Source organism: Podarcis tiliguerta, assembly GCF_965153285.1.
Source record: "Podarcis tiliguerta genome assembly, chromosome: 17".
In the NCBI taxonomy this organism is placed as follows: domain Eukaryota; kingdom Metazoa; phylum Chordata; class Lepidosauria; order Squamata; family Lacertidae; genus Podarcis; species Podarcis tiliguerta.
Window position 1 is genome coordinate 11566796 of NC_139550.1, and position 17339 is coordinate 11584134.

Below are 17339 nucleotides of genomic sequence, written 5' to 3' on the forward strand. Positions count from 1 at the left end.
TCATTAGTTCTTGCGCTTTTTTCACAATCTTTTCGTCATTTAATATTCTTTCATTAAGTCTCCATCTTTTATTAGTTTTCTTGTATTCCTTTAATTCTAATGTGACTGGGTTGTGATCTGTAATAATTTTGGTCTGTATTTCTGCTTTTTTAATTTTAATTGTTAAATTATTTGATACCCATATGCTGTCAATTCTGCCGGCTGATTTTTTAACTTCCGAGAAATGTGTATACTGTCTTTCTCCTGGGTTTTTATATCTCCATGTGTCAATCAAATTTAAGTTTTCTACCATCTGAAAGAAGGTATCTGGGAGTCTGCCTTTTTTTGATTTTCTTTCCCTCTCTGTCCTATCTAATTCTATTGATGTGACACCATTTAGGTCTCCCATCAGAATAATTTCCTCTTCTATAAATTCCAGTAAATTAGCTTCTACTTTCCTGAAGAATTCTGTTTTGTTACCATTCGGTGCATAAACTCCTACTATAATTAAATGTTCTTTACCTTTTGTTATTTTTACCCCTAATAATCTACCTTCATCATCCTTAAAGATTTTTTTTGCGTCTAGTTTAGGGTTCACATAGATCACAATTCCCCTTTTCTTTTTCACATCTGAGGATATAAATTCTTGACCCAATCTCTTGTTTTCTAAAACCCTTCTGTGATTTCTAGTCACATGGGTCTCCTGCAAGCATATGATATCCCATTGTTCTTTCCTCAATACATGTCCTATTTTATTTCTCTTCCTCTTATCATTTAAACCGTTAACATTCCAAGATATAATTTTTAGGTTCATTAATCTTTATTTATTATCTACAAAGGTTTCATTGAGTAAATAAAAGAAAAGAAAAGAAAAAGAAAAAGACTCACAAATTTTTAGAATTTTGATATTATGTTTCTTCCAATCTCTCCCCCCCCCCCCTGATGTCCGCTTGACTCTCTATGCTTCTTATGGTGTCTGCGTTGCCTCCTCTCGGTCCAATGTCGGATCTCCAGTTAGTTCTTTTTTATACTTCCTCCAGAATTTTCCCAGCTCGTCTACTGATCTAAAAGTTTTTCTTCTGTCCTTGTATGTGAAGGTGATGCCCTCAGGGAATTCCCACCGGAATCTAATCGAATTCTTCTTGAGTGCTTCTGTTACTGTCTTATAATTCTGCCTTTTCTTCAAAATTCTTTTTGGAATTTCTTTGAATATTTTGATAGGCCTATCTTCTATTATTAACTTTGCTTGTCCTTTTTGATGTAATATTTTGTCCTTTAAAAGTCTTGAGTTGAAAAAGATTAAGCAATCTCCTGGCCCTTTATAAGTGTCCGATCTTTCTGATTTGATCCTGAAAATTTTATCAATATCCAATAGCATCTCTTCTACTTCTACTCCCAACCAGTTTGCAATCTCCTGTGATAGTTTCTCTTGAATTTGTTCATCGTAAGTTTGTGGTACGCCTCGGAAGCGGAGGACCATCTCCTTCTGACGCATCTCCATCAATGATAAATCATCTAACAGCTCTTCATGAGTTCTCTTTAAGTCGTTAATTTCTTCCTTCGTTGACTCTTGTGACTTTTTAATGTCCTTATTTTCAATTTGCAATTTCTTCGTCATTTCCTCTTGTTTGGTGGATTTACTCTTAAGTTCTTGTACAGATTTATCCAGTTCTTTATTTTTAAGTGAGAGGTCACTTATTTGTGTTGTTAAGTCTATTATTAGCTTTGAGTTTTGTTGGATGTTACCAGCTAATATGTCCAGCTTATCATTCAGGCTCTTTTCCATCCCCATTATAAGATCTTTTATGTCAGCATTGGGGTCTGTTTCAGCTGTTGATTGTCTTCTCACTTGTAGACCCGACCCAGATGTCAGTATAGTTTGGTATTTTTTAGAAGCCATAATTGTCTTCTTCCTTTTAGCTCTGGTCTAGATGTCTTTATTTCAGTCAAGAATATATATATTCCTAAAACTTTGAAAATGCTCTGTTTATAGTCTATGATTTGGTCCTTTTATTCCATCTGTTGGGATTGAAAGTCAGTTAAGATTCCAGTGGTTTCCACTATATCATTACCAGTTCATCTCAAATATTTTTAAAAAAATCAAAAAAAAAAAATCAAAGTTTTAATATAAATTTAGTTAAATATTTTGTTTTATTTTAATTATTTTGGCAGTTGTCAGAGAAAAATTCCTTCACAGTACTTAACATCCGTCTTAAGCACTTATTTTCTAGAAGCTGAACTTGGTATTTCAGGTATCCTTTCATGTATAGCGAATTTTCTTTATGGTTATGCTTCAAGCCTGTGTCTTAGCAGCGTTTTTTTTAAATTGTGGGAGTAATTTTATTTTCCGCCACTAGGTGGCGCGATTTTCCAATTTACTTGTGAGGTGGTCCTTCTTGTTTTGTTTCTCTGTCCTCTCTTTGTTGCAGTGACTGTTTCCGCCACTATTCTTCTTCCGGCTTTTTCCCTTCTGAGGGCAATGACTCACACTTCCCCCCCCAGCGCCATTTTCGCCAACTGCTTTCTTCCTTATTACCGTCTTTTCCCTTCTTTTTCCTCCTTCTTTCTCTCCCTTCCTATATCTCTTCTTCTTCCCTTTCACTTCCTTATCTTAATCCTTATCTTCCCACCTCTGCCTGGTCTTCAAATCTTCTCCATTCCTTCTCTTTTCCACTGTCTCCTCCACGTTCCTCCCCCTCCTTTTTCTTTTCCACTCACCCTTTGTTTAACGCTGATCACCTCTTAATGGCCACTGCTTTGTTGTCACCGCTGCTGCTGCTTGTTATTTCAGCTCCTTGTACCTCTCAACAGAACGTCCCCCTGCAGAAGCAGGTACTCAGTATGCCTCAGTTTTTATTTTCTGCCTCTTTACAGGGCTTTTTTTTCCACAACTTGGTAAGTCTCAGAACGCTGAAGCTCCTCTCTCCATTAGCTTTACTGTCCTTTATAGTATAAAGTTAGTCTGTGCTCCTTTTATTTTAATTTAAGCCAGCGTTTTTGCCTTCCTGCTTCAGGAGTACTCTTAATTTTACAGTTTTTAGTTTGGAGCAGCCTGGTGCCTTCTCATTCAGGTCTAAAGGACGTTTCACGGTCGGGCGTGCGATCTTTGTGCGCTGAGTTCTTCCACCTTCCTCCACTTTTTGTGCCGGAACGGCAGAAAACCCCTTTATGCGCTGCTTGGATCTGTTTTCTTCAGTCTGGAACCTCCTCTCAGACCTCTTCAGGGTTTGCGTCGCCCTCGCTCCCCCGTCTTTTTAGCCCCGTAACCGTGATTGGGAGCGCTCTTACTGCAGCAAAGCGCTTTCCCTGACCCGACGCTGAGTGCACCAGAGTAATAGAGAAACTAAGAAATGCAGAACAAGTGATAAGGAACGGAAAATCTTCAGCGGTTGTTGACGGAGGTCTAAAATATTGTATAAGATAAGAAGTTATGTTAAATGACTGTTGGAAATGATATGTTAAAAAATTAATAAAAATGTATATTAAAAAAAAGAAAGAATTACAGCCAAGCTGTGAGGGAGATAATGAGGCAGAGACTGATGAGCTGCCAAGTTACGAAGGGTTAGAAGAAGCATAGAGAGAGATAGCCCAGCCAGCGGACACTTCATTTAACAGCATAGATGATCCGCCTGTTAGGATAGAGTTCCATTCCACCTTAAAAGGGTACAGGCATGACTTTTGTGTATCACATGCCTGTTTACTCCCATAATAATAAGATAAAATTCAAGCAGGTAAAAACAATTAAAACTCGTGTCTTTTGTGCGGAGAAATGGCCACTCATGTGTGCATGCTTTAATTCACAAGTTTTGTCTCTACAGTGGTACCTCAGGTTAAATACTTAATTTGTTCCAGAGGTCCGTTCTTAACCTGAAACTGTTCTTAACCTGAAGAACCACTTTAGCTAATAGGGCCTCCTGCTGCCGCTGCACCGCCGGAGCACGATTTCTGTTCTCATCCTGAAGCAAAGTTCTTAGCCCGAGGTAATATTTCTGGGTTAGCGGAATCTGTAACCTGAAGCGTATGTAACCCGAGGTACCACTGTATTTTGTACTCAGGTGTGCATATCAATAAAAAAAGGTGATGTGACCCAGTCCTTAATACATTCTTCAATTTAGTAAATATTTCTTGCCCTTTTGAAAGGACTACATGCATTCAAGGGACACAGGTGGCACTGTGGTCTAAACCACTGAGCCTCTTTGGGTTTGCTGATGGGAAGGTCAGCAGTTCGAAACTGCACGACAGGGTGAGCTCCCGTTGCTCTGCCCCGGCTTCTGCCAACCTAGCAGTTCAAAAGCACACCAGTGCGAGTAGATAAATAGGTACCACTCTGGCGGGAAGGTAAACGGTGCTCTGGTTTCTGTCACGGTGTTCTGTTGTGCCAGAAGCGATTTAGTCATGCTGGCCACATGACCCAGAAGGCTCTCTATGGACAAACACCAGCTCTCTCAGCCTGAAGCGAGATGAGAGCCACAACCCCATAGTCGCCTTTGACTGGACTTAACCGTCCAGGGGGTCATTTACTTTTACCTTTACATGCATCCAGCTGAAATCTCTGTGATGACAGACCTCGTCTCCCACACAATCTGATTTGCTTAGAACATGGTGGTGAAACAATATGGCTTTGAATGCGGTACCCTTGGTATTATATCCAGCTAAGCCTTCTGCTGGCTGTAGGAAGGTGAGCTAAGAAACAGAAACAAACAAACACACTATACAGGATGACTTTCACCACAAAGGATCAGCAGGTGTTGCCTAAGGATCAGCCTAAAAGCCCCAAAGCCTATCTTGTCAATTGCAGCTTAAGAAATGAAAGATTTCTCCCCACCCTTTGGGCTTCTCCCTTTCCTCACTGCAGCGTATCAGGGGTCACATTCTTTCTGCATCCTCCACTCTTTGCACTAGTCCTATCTGGGCAGCTACACCGCAACTGAGGTGGTTGTCCAGGGGGTGATCTCATGTCATGCATGCAGTGAATGCAAAGTGCTCCTCTTTGTAGCTTGTTTGTGTTGTGATGAATCCAAGACAGTGTAGAATACTCCCTAGGCTTGGCAGGTGGAAAGTCCCATGTTCAGTCACTGGCATCTCCAGATATGGAGAGCTGCTGCCAGTCAGTGCAGACAATACCAATCTAGATGGGACAAGGGTCTGTTTCTGTGTAAGGCGCCTTCCTATGTTCCTTCCTAGGATCCCGAGTCAATCTCATCAGCCTCATCACTACAGTATTGGAAGTTTTCCTTCCTTCCTTCCTTCCTTCCTTCCTTCCTTCCTTCCTTCCTTCCTCTTTCTTTCTTTCTTCCTTCCTTCCTTTCTTTCTTTCTTTCTTTCTTTCTTTCTTTCTTTCTTTCTTTCTTTCCTCTCTCTCTCTCTCTCTCTCTCTCTCTACCTTCCTTCCTTCCTCTCCCTCCCTCTCTCTTTCTTTCTTTCTTTCTTTCTTTCTTTCTTTCTTTCTTTCCTCTCTCTCTCTCTCTCTACCTTCCTTCCTTCCTCTTTCTTTCTTTCTTTCTTTCTTTCTTTCTTTCTTTCTTTCTTCTCTCTCTGTCCCTTCCTTCCTTCCTTCCTTCCTTCCTTCCTTCCTTCCTTCCTTCTGCAATCACCTTTTTTGCAGTGCTTTCTTTATCAGACACAGTCTATTAGGAAAGGGACCATAATTGTATAATTATTTGTTGTTGTTGTGTGTTTGTTCTCATAATGGATCTGATTGTACCTTTTTTAAAAATGAAACAGCTAAATCTTGAACATATTTGGCGACAATTAATGAATCAATGGTTTAATGGGAGGTTATGGGAGGATGGAGGCGGGAAGCATTTTATGCCCATTTGCAGATGTCCTACCAGCAGGCAAGGGCTCATGAGAGAGAAGGCGCACCTGTCCTCCCCTGCGATGACTTAATTGCTAGCTCTCTGCACTATCAATGTTTTGAAGAAGCATCCCTAACATTTCCGTGAATGGCAAAATAAAGACAAAAAATAGCACTTAACCGAGGCAAGTCCCAGAAAATAGAGACAAGCCCTGGTACATAGGGTCAGGTAGGAAACCCTAGTGACAGTGTGCATAACCAGCAAGAGTCTTGCAAAAGCATCAGTACAACCTAGTCAGTGTTAAAGCAATGATTTTTCAACATCAACTTCGTTGGACTGGTCATGTTGTGCCAATGCCTGATGATCGTCTTCCAAAGCAACTACTCTATTCCGAACTTAAAAATGGAAAGCGTAATGCTGGTGGTCAACAAAAGAGGTTTAAAGACTGTCTCAAGGCAAATCTTTAAAAATGTATTATAAACATGGACAACTGGGAAACACTTTGCCTGTGAGCGCTCCAGCCTTTACCAATGGTGTCATGGGCTTTGAAGACACTAAAACTCTGGACACAAGGGAGAAACGTGCTAAGAGGAAGGCACGCTTGGCAAATCCACACCGTGATCAACTCCCACCCGGAAACCAATGTCACACTGTGGAAGGACATGTGGATCCAGAATTGGCCTCCGCAGTCACTTATGGACTCATTGTTAAAACCATGTTTATGGAAGACAATCTTACTCGGCTGCGAGTGATCACAGAAGAAGAAGAAGAAGAAGAAGAAGAAGAAGAAGAAGAAGAAGAAGAAGAAGAAGAAGAACCTGCAATCTTGGTGTTTTTAGCACCAGGCTCTGACCAACTAAGCTACCCACCTGAAGGATTTATTTATAGACCACTTTAAAGTTCTCAAAGGGGTTGACAGTTTCCTGACTACTAACCTCATGAATGTACCCAGATTGCTCCTGTCATGTTGAGAATGACTGGTATTGTTTTGGCAAAGGCAGGGTTGTGTAACCCTGTGGCCAGCGACTTCCACAAGCTAAAGCCTAATATACCACTGACTTCCTTATCTATCCGGATATAACATGTGAGATTGCACTACTTTAGCAACATTTCCCCCGTGATTGGTAAATGAGTCACGGACCATTCTAAATTTCGCATATTTCCCCTTGCCATCTATGTCTGAGGAGCATTAGAGAGAAGGGCAGGGAAGGAAACAATTAGCCTCAAGATTAAGCAACGTCATGTTGACAAGTTGATGGCATGCGTGAGTTAATACCGACCTGACTATGCTCCTACACTCTCAGGCAAAGGCTTACCAAACAGAAGAAAGATGACCCAGGTCTACAATAGGCTGCATTAGCAAGACCACATGCAGTTTCAGGCAAATGTTTTGATCAGTAAAATGGGAAAATATATAAAGCTTTAAGGACGGGTTATAGAAACCTATTTCTCAATCTATAAGCAGTAGGAAACAGCTGGAAGCTCATGGGTCAAAAGCAGCCCATGGGTGAATGCTAGTTTGCCTCAGCTGCCTTATACAAACTGCTGGATTTCATATTTTAAAAACTGGAGGATCAGTCACGATTCCTTTCTTTGTCCTATCAGCCTCCAGTGCAACTTGGGATCTGCATAACTCTTTTTTTGTTGTTTAGTCATTTAGTCGTGTTCCGCTCTTCGTGACTCCATGGACGAGAGCATGCCAGGCACTCCTGTCTTTCACTGCCTCCTGCAGTTTGGTCAAACTCATGCTGGTAGCTTTGAGAACACTGTCCAACTATCTCGTCCTCTGTCGTCCCCTTCTCCTTGTGCCCTCAATCTTTCCCAACATCATGGTCTTTTCCGGGGAGTCTTCTCTTCTCTTCTGGCCAAAGTATTGGAGCCTCAGCTTCAGGATCTGTCCTTCCAGTGAGCACTCTGGGCTGATTTCCTTAAGAATGGAGAGGTTTGATCTTCTTGCAGTCCATGGGACTCTCAAGAGTCTCCTCCAGCACCATAATTCAAAAGCATAAATTCTTTGGTGATCAGCCTTCTTTATGGTCCAGCTCTCACTTCCATACATCACTACTGGGAAAACCATAGGTTTAACTATACGGGCCTTTGTCAGCAAGGTTATGTCTCTTAGTAGAAATAACAAATTATTATTATTATTACCCACACTTCCATGTGTCCAAGCAGTTTGCCGCTTGCCTCGTCCTTTCTAGGCATGGGTCTGAGCTGTTTTGCTTTTGTCCCACTGCTTTCCCTTGGAAAACTCACTCTTTAGTTCTAAATTGGAACAAATGACAATCTGCTGAAAATCCAATTGTAGTTTGTTCCGATTCAGCACTAAATGACAGGTTTCCTCAGGGGGAAGCAGCAGAGAAAACGGAAATGTGGATGTAGCTTCTTAGAGGACAGTCCTACACACAACTAACTCAAAAGTGTCTCATTGCACTCAGTGGGGCTTACTCCAAAGTAAGTCAGTATAGGATTGCAGTCCCATTGACCTTTATATATGTCTAAGCAGACATGCATAGAATGTTAGCATTTTTTTATTTATGTACTGAAATGTTTATAAAATTATACACCTTTTGGGACAAAGTTCACACAAAGTGGCGCACGGCAGTATATTGACAAGAATATACGTAACACTGTTTAAAAATCATCTGATGAAGAGTTCTGCCAAACTTGGCACTTTGATCACTGTCTTGTGATACTTTAGTGGGTCATTCTGACCGACAATAACTCTTTGAAGCACTGCTGCAAGGGTGGAGGACCTGTGGTCCTCTAAGAAGTTGATGAACTACAGCTCCCATCATCCCTGACCATCAACCATGCTTGCTGGGGCTGATGGGAGCTGGTCCAACAGCCACAGGTTCCTCATCCATGCTCTATTTATTGCAGTGGGAGAGTTAAGCGAGTGCTAGAGATTTTGCCTATCCCTTTAAAATAAATGCTGCATTAAGTTATCCAAAATAAAAATGGGCTTCTGCATCATGGTAAACTCCATTCTCACAAATGTAATATTTTATGCTTTGTATCTATTATGCAAATGATATATTTGACTATTTGCATGATTGATCCCACATCTGCCAGTCAAGGAGAGCATCGGGTGTGAAGCACAACATGCATGCGCCATTCTCTGCCGAATCTCTCTTCTCTCATATCAGGTGATTCTGCCCATTTCCCACACTTCCAGCCTTACCTTTGCTGAAAATTGCAGCGGAAACAAAGCCAGGATGCTGAATTTTACATTTAACATCCATCTAGAACGCAATCCTGTCTACCCAGAAGTAAGCCTCACAGAGTTCAGTGGGACTTTTCCCCAGGTAAAGATGTATAACATTGCAGCCTTAAACCCTCACACATAGCACAGGTCACACAGTTCTAAGTGTGTTGTGGGTTTTCTTTTCCTCCCCAGCAGGGGTGAAACTCGGCTTTATATCACCCTGGTCAAAGACCCAGTTTGACGCCTGCCACTCACATTTGCGTACACACACACACACAGGCTGGGAGCCTCAATGGTGCTCCTCAGAAGGCTTCACCCAGGTCAGAAAACCCAGCTAGCACCCTTGTAGCTATGGCACTGCTCCCTAGTAACGTGTTTCCTTCCCTCACCCCCCAAAAAACATTTTGCCTTCTTAGCTCTCTAATGTTGTGCAACAGAATGTGCTGGGCAAATAAGTACTCCTACTTGACCCCAGTGTAGCCATAATACATGCGCAAACTGAGAATCTTGGAGCAAGCCTTTCCTGAGTAAGCAGAATTGTGTACTAGGCAGCGGCAAAAAGGCATTTCAGAAGCAACTGTACATTGTTCAACAACCTCTGCCTGAAGAAGCCAGATCCTTGTCATCACAAACATCCTAGCCTGACAAGGCCTCCATTGGGAGATGACTTGAGTAGTTAGGAAGGTTGAAATATGTAGTCTTGCCGTCCCTGAATGTTTTTCTTTTCCAGGACGGTAGAAGCCTAGTGAAACCAGTCTCCTTGATATGATACAGTTTTGCAGTCACCCCAGTCTGGATTTTTGAAGCCTCCTGTATTTGGGGGATATTTCCTTGTTGATACATGATCCACTGCAGAACACCTCTGTGGACATTTGCCCTGGATTTCCTGCACTTTGTAAGGCGTCCTAGGGTTCAAAGCAGGATGTTTGCAAAGGATGTGCACTTCTCCTTTGCGCCTCCAATATTGTGGGAGGACGGAAGAAGTACAGGGAAGATTGCAAAACGTTCTCCCTGCTTCAACCTCTGATGCTGCAGGTTAAAGGGGAGTGCAGGAAGGCTTGCAAAATACTTCCCAGGATAGCTCAGTCAGTAGAGCCTAAGACTCTTAATCTCAGTCTCAGGTTCAAGCCCCACGTTGGGCAAAACATCCCTGAATTGCAGGGCGTTAGACTAAATGACCCTCATGGTCCTTTTGAACTCTACTCTTCTATGATTCTAAGAGGGCGCTCTAGAAACCACACACACACACACACACACACACAGTGGAAGGATCCTCGGGGCACAATCTGAAATCCACTGATGGCAAGCAGAAATGGCCTTTGGTTTGGACGCAGTCTGACCCTTATGTTTCCCTCCCCTTATGGTTTTGATCTATGGGCTTCTTTTAAAAGAGAGCCAGTGTGGTGTAGTGGTTAAGAGCGGTAGTCTCGTAATCTGGGGAACCGGGTTTGCGTCTCTGCTCCTCCACATGCAGCTGCTGGGTGACCTTGGGCTAGTCACACTTCCTTGAAGTCTCTCAGCCCCACTCACCTCACAGAGTGTTTGTTGTGGGGGAGGAAGGGAAAGGAGAATGTTAGCCGCTTTGAGACTCCTTAAAGGGAGTGAAAGGTGGGATATCAAATCCAAACTCTTCTTCTTCTTCTTAAAATGAGGCTGCATTTTAAATTGCATTTTAACCTGTATTTTAAATTGGGGTTTTTTCTCCCCTATTATGTTTTTACTGTAATTTTACTGGTGTTAGCTGCTCTGAGGCCAGCTCTGGCCAGGGAGGGTGGGGTATAAATATTATTATTATTATTATTATTATTATTATTATTACTACTACAGCAGGAGGCACTCAAGGAGGAAAAGACGATGCATTTGATGGTGTCTCTGATTTACAAAATCAAAGTTGTTCACTGGTGTTGTTTTCTTGAAAAGCATCTTATGCACTAATAGCAAACTCATTCTTGGAGTATAAGTTTGCTCTTATAGCCAAAATGGTACCATGCCAGAGAAGAGACAGAGCCACAACACTAGCTTCCTCTCAGGTGGGTCACTGTTGCTTACCAGGAGGGGCGGCCCAGGTGGCTGCGAGGTCAGTGCGGTGCAAAGCACCACCAGGTGTGCCAGATTTGCATCCTTCTGGCAAACAACAGCAAGCCAACAGCTTGCTATCTCCATCAAACCTCTTTTGGTACCATCCATGTGAAAGAGGAAGGAATCAGCAGTCTTAGGGGAACCCCAAAGTTAGTAGAAGTACCAAAAAATAGGGAAAGTTTTTTTAAAAGGGGGAGGAAAACCTTGATGAGGACTGGTGGCATGCGGTGAATTTTTTCGTAGGGGAACAGTTAGGGCCAGAGGTGCCAGCTTGCGAGAGCTATTGGAGGGGTGCGGCTGGCTGATGTCACGCATGTGAGCATTGCACCTCCCTCCCTCAGCCAAACAGAAGCTTCCCAAGCTTTGGAAAGGAGTTGCAATCTTTTAATACTAAATACTCTAATTTACCTGGAACATTTAAGGAACTCGCCTAGTCCCCCTAGTCCATTGACCACAAGCCACGGATGAGGACCGAACATCTTGGTGGGAACAGAATGCTGTCTGTCTGTTGGGAGGGAGTAATGGGGAAACGGGAGGAGGGGGATGGAATATCTTGCAGGTGGTCATAGCCAGCTGCCTGGTATCATGAACAGGAACATTTCCCATTGCAAACTTTTAGTGCACCTCACTTGTGGGTTTGGGGTTTTTAAAAAAAGGAATCTTTATGGACAGGTGCTTCTAACAGCTCCACAAAAGACAGAAATCTAACCTCTACAACTTTTCCTATCACTCTGTTTCTGTGCTGCAGAAAATATTTACCTGTTGACTTTCTGCAACTCAGCAATCAACAGCTGGAAATCAACAGCTGTGGCTATACTGATCACTGCATCTCTTACTCTTGGGAAGGATTTGCCTGCTGATAACCCATGGAAGAGTCCCTGACCATTCAAACAGAGGCAATTGGGAAAGCTGCCACCAAAATGTAATTTAAAACAGAAATTCACTACTGTCAAGTTTTGATTCCATTATCACATTGCAATGTTTTTGACCCTGTGGCTTTTAGATTGTAAAGCCATACGATGAGCCAAGACGAAAATGTTTTAGATAACTAAGTAAATACAGAGACATTCAAGGGAACTTCAGAGCTCCTCTTGCCAAGGAGAATTCAGAGGGTAGATAGAGACCTGTTGCTTCCACTAAAACTATTTAGATCCTGTCATTCAAATGTATCTGAAATTGTGCAACTTTCATTGGAATGGAAAGCTCCATAACCCATTGTAGCTATTTTAATGGCCGGAAGATGGCAGAAGAGATACAGTCTCTCTCCCAGCGCTGTCTGGCTCCATTATCCTTAGAGCGTAGGGCACAGTGTACAGACAGCAGTGTTAAAAGGTCTGCTTTTTTCTCCATACTATTGCATGTTGTGTAATACTTGAAGACTGGCATGGCAGCCTCAAAGGCACACTTAACCTCTGAATGCGAATTGCAGTGCAATTGGGAAATTCTGGTGTACCAAATGTGTCATCTTACTACCCACTTCAGCAGACCCTCCAAGTTTCCCTATTATTATTACTATTATTATTAGCCAATGCTTCTTCAACTACATCTTAAAAAAACATTTTTGCAATAGCACTTAAGTGAGAAAGTGGTGTAAAGCTTATGTAATGTAATGTTTCTTTTAAAAATGCCCCACTGTCTGCATTGATCTGTATTGCAGGGGAAGGCGAGTTCCCGAAAATGTCTGGTCCACTGCCTCACCCAGAAAGGGCACTGTTACCCCAAGGGTCCTTGCTGAGGGAAGAGCTTCTGACCCTCACTAGCAATTTACAGCGGTGAAGTCTATATTTCCTTTAATACAAAGGAGACAAGCTTCATGGGTAGTAATCAGGTCATCATGCTTAAATGAATAAGCTCTTTGGCACTAAATAAATAATGGGTGTCTGTGTGTGTGTGTGTGTGTGTGTGTGTGTGTGTGTGTGTGTGGTGTTTTTTTTTAAAAAAGGCCCTCTTGGAACTTTTCATTCAACATCCCCTCAAGTAAACTGTGTCTCCATCTTCTCCAGCTGCAACAGGTATGTCAAGCCCATTGGTGTGGATGGAACAGAGGCTCCATCTGTACCTTTAAAGCAGGAGTTCAGGGATAATTTTTGTCCTGCGTTTTTGCTTCTCAATTTCTATTGTTATTTTATGCACTGTGACTTGCTGTCATTTTTATAGTTTAGAAATTATTTATTGTCATTGTTAAGAGTGGATTTCTGTTTAATTATTATTTGCTGATTTTTAATTTTACTGTGTGCTATTATATTGTAATGAGTTACTGAATATTACTTTATTTGATACAGGTTGTTTATTTGAAAGTTATGTTTTTATTATTACATTTTTGTATTGTATCAGATCTGTTATAAGGTGTTTGATCTTTGTTGTTTCTTCAGCTTGTGTATAATTATATAGAAAAGCATTACACAAATGAAAAGTTTTTTTAAAAAGCCGTGTTAAAAAGGTAAAGGGACCCCTGACCATTAGGTCCAGTCATGACCAACTTTGGGGTTGCAAGCTCATCTCGCTTTATTGGCCGAGGGAGCCAGCGTACAGCTTCCGGGTCATGTGGCCAGCATGACTAAACTGCTTCTGGCGAACCAGAGCAGCGCACGGAAACGCTGTTTACCTTCCCGCCGGAGTGGTACCTTTTTATCTACTTGCATTTTGATGTGCTTTCGAACTGCTAGGTTGGCAGGAGCAGGGACCGAGCAACGGGAGTTCACCCCATCACAGGGATTCGAACCGCCGACCTTCTGATACCTCAAAGAATCCTGGGAACTATAGTTTATTTGTTTGGAGACCTCTATTCCCCCTATAATTCCTAGAGTGGTTTAACAGTTAATTCCTCTTTGCAAGGAAACCGTAGCTCTGTAAAGGGGATAATAAACAAACTAAGGGCCCAGGTTCTTTGGGAGGAGCCGTGACTGTTTAAAGTGATATGGTACTGCTTTAAATGTACAATGCATGTATAGAGATACCCACAGGAAAAAGTCCCACATCTCGAATAGTGAAAAAAGCGAGTTGCAATTCCACTTGTAGAAGAGCAAGGGTTTCTTGCTCCCTTCTGGAAACAGCTACCGACTGCTATCGTGCTCTTTCTATTTTGTGGCAGAATTCAAACAAACCTTGAATATTATCTTTATTTTGCTTAAAACTGCAGCCAAGCACACTCTGGGGACCAGATTAACCTCCCAGTTTTCCAAACAGCCTCTGCTTCCTTGACGTCAAATAGGCTGCTATATTCTATGTGCCAACTGGGTGCATCAAGCTTTTTAGACCCTTTGAGGGAATAAAAAATTGTTCTCATATATATATTTCCATCAAGGCAGCACTTACTGATCAGGAGGCTTGATTAAGTGACATTGCCTGCTTATCTATCTACAGACAGATAAAATAAAATGTGCGTTAAAAGAACAAGATGGACAGTACGTAAGAAATAGTAATGTGGGAATGACGTAAGTAGAGGAGTTATGGTTTGCATCCAAAATGTCCCAGGTTCAATCCTTGAAATCTCCAGGGAAGGCTGGGGCAGACTCCTGCCAGAATCCCTGGAGAGCTTCTGCCAGTCAGTCAATAGGAAACAGCATGGTGGGTTGGAGTCACTTTTGAGATGTCCAAACAGGTGAGTGACTGCCGCTTACAAGGAAGGGCAAGGTGGTGGGGAGGGTAGTGCAGTGCAAATGTGCTGGCAGGACCACTGGGTTGGCTCCGTTGGTGTGTTTGCACCGCACCACCCTTGCCACTGCCTCTCCTGGTAATCAGCAGTGCCTCACCTGGCAGGAGATCAGAGAAATGCTTCCACCCCACTATGGTGCCAGTGGGCGTGCAGTCTTTTGTTGAATCTTCAATGGCTGGTATACAAGGAGGAGATCCTCAAATCTGAGGATCTCAGCCAATGGGCAGATTCACATGGAACGTGGCGGTCTTTCAGGTACTCCAGCTTCAAACCCTTTAGGACTTACAGGGGTCAAAAGGGGCTCTTTGACTTGAGCTTGGGAAGAACCTGGCAGTCGACACAACATGGGTCCCAGTCAACAGCCTAGTATCCTGAACCTGGTGCAAGTGCTTGATGCATTTTCAAAGGCAGCCCCACATACAATGTATTGCAGTGCCAGTCTAAGGATGTTACCAAAGTATGATAGGAAACTGTGGCCAGATGATTTATTTTCCAGAAGAACATGCTCCTTGTCAATCAACCAACTCAAATTGGGATAAGGCACATCATGCTACAGCTGTCAAACTGGCTCTAAAAGCACCCTCAAGCTGCAAACCTGGTTTTCAAGGAGTATTGCAAACTGCTCCACAACAGGCCGGGCACCGTTGTTATGGTCTCATGAACCATCTTACAATACCTTTAGTCTTCTTCAGGAATTATTACCCTAAAAAGGCAGGATGGCTGGGGGAACAGGTTTAGCCTCACCCACAGGGCCACATGATTCCTTCCAGCCCCTCATGTGATGGAGTAAGTTTCTGTAGCAGGGAGTCTTGCGTATCCAATGGAGACTCCCTGTTCAATTGAGAACCTGGTCTTGAGAACCCTGCATTTGGAACATTATCAAGACTGTTGATCAGATTACACCTCCTTGCCCAAATCAACTCACATCTCAATGCCGATATTCTCAGGGCATTGTTTCTGCAAACACATGAGGCTGAGTGTTTCCAGATGTCCATCCATATTTGGAAAATACACACACCATCTCAGGTTACCGGAATCTCTAGCCTGAGTTATCTGGCCAGTAAGTTCATTCCCTTGAAGAGATATCATAAAAGTGAAAGAACTCATTGCAGTGTCAGCCAGGGAATATCCTGTTTTCTGCTTTGCACAATTTTAAAGCCAAAGCAGATTTATATCATTCATCACCGTGTTTATGTATATATGTATACATGTATATACACACCTAAATTTAATCATTCTGATCTGAATTGAGGCTGTAGCATAAGTGAGAGGGAAGTTAATCCATTGCCCTGATGACAGTCCTAATCCTTAGTGGAGACCCCACCCAGTTGCTACTTGCCTTGGGGGAGAAGCTCCCATGGACAGCAATGGGAGCTTCTCTCCCAATGCAAATACCAACTGGAGGGGGGCCCAATATGCACTGAGAAAGCAGCAGAGCAAGGGTTAAAGCATGTCCCGCTACTGCTTCCATGGTGAATCTTATCATTTGGACAAGGAGCTACACGAGTACTTTATTGTCTCTCTCTAACAAGAACAAACACCAGAAACATCTGGTGCCACCTAGGGACTTAACTACCTACTGAGTATTCAAGAATTCAAAAGAACACATAAGGTCTTAAATCTGCAGGCTTCCCAATCCCAGGGGTCAGTGGTTTTCAACCCGTGTGCCATGGCACCCTGGGGTGCCTTGAATGATGGTCAGGGGTGCCATGGGCAACACTGGCCTCTGGCCTCCAGTCCTCCATCCTCTGATGTCCTCTCACATCTCTGCCTCCCAAAGGCAGGCAGAGACAACCCAATGGTGCCTCTGGGGCTGGCCAGGGGGTGCTGAGTGCCAGGAGCTGAGGCAGCCTTAGAGTAAGCAAGCAAGTGGGTGAGGGAGCCTAGCCACCCAGTCTGCCAACCCTTGCAGTTGGGAATGGACAGACAAGTGGGAAGCCAGGCAGGCAGGCACTGTGCTGGCCTTTCTTGTGCTTGCTGTGTGCAAGGCCTGCCTGGGAGCTAAGGGCCCGGTGCATGCAGGCCCGACCGTGCCTACTGCTGCCACTGCTGTCTCCCAAGGTAAGGTGCTGGCCTCACGTTCACTTTTGGCCAGTCTCTGTTGGGGCACTAAGGCAAGGGGGCCTCTTCTTCCCAGACCCTTGTGGGGCAGTGTGAGGAGGCACCTCTCTTTGGGGCAGGAGGTGTTTGGCTTAGAGACCAGGGTCAGCAGCACTGGCTTCCCAGAGGACTCCCAAGGAGAGGGGAGAAGAGAGGAGGCGAGGGAATACTCCACAAGGGAGGGTGTTTGAAAAAGGGTGAGAGGCTGCCACCTCTGCAGGCAAGGGGGGACATAACTGGGCTCCTCAGCCCCACAGGGGTGCCGCAGATAGAAAGTAGTTGGTCAAGGGAGCCGTGGACTCAAAAAGGTCCAAAACCACAGGTATCTGGTTGGCCACAAAGGAGAACAGCATGGTGGACCAAATGTACTTTGGGTCTGAGCCATCAGGATTTCCTTATGTTGATGCCCCTCATTTTAGAGTATGTGTGCGCCATCCAGTCTGTCTGCGCTGCATCCCCTAACTTAGCCTGCTGCCCTCAGATGGACTGCTGTCTCTTTGCCACCGTTGGAAGGAGTTTC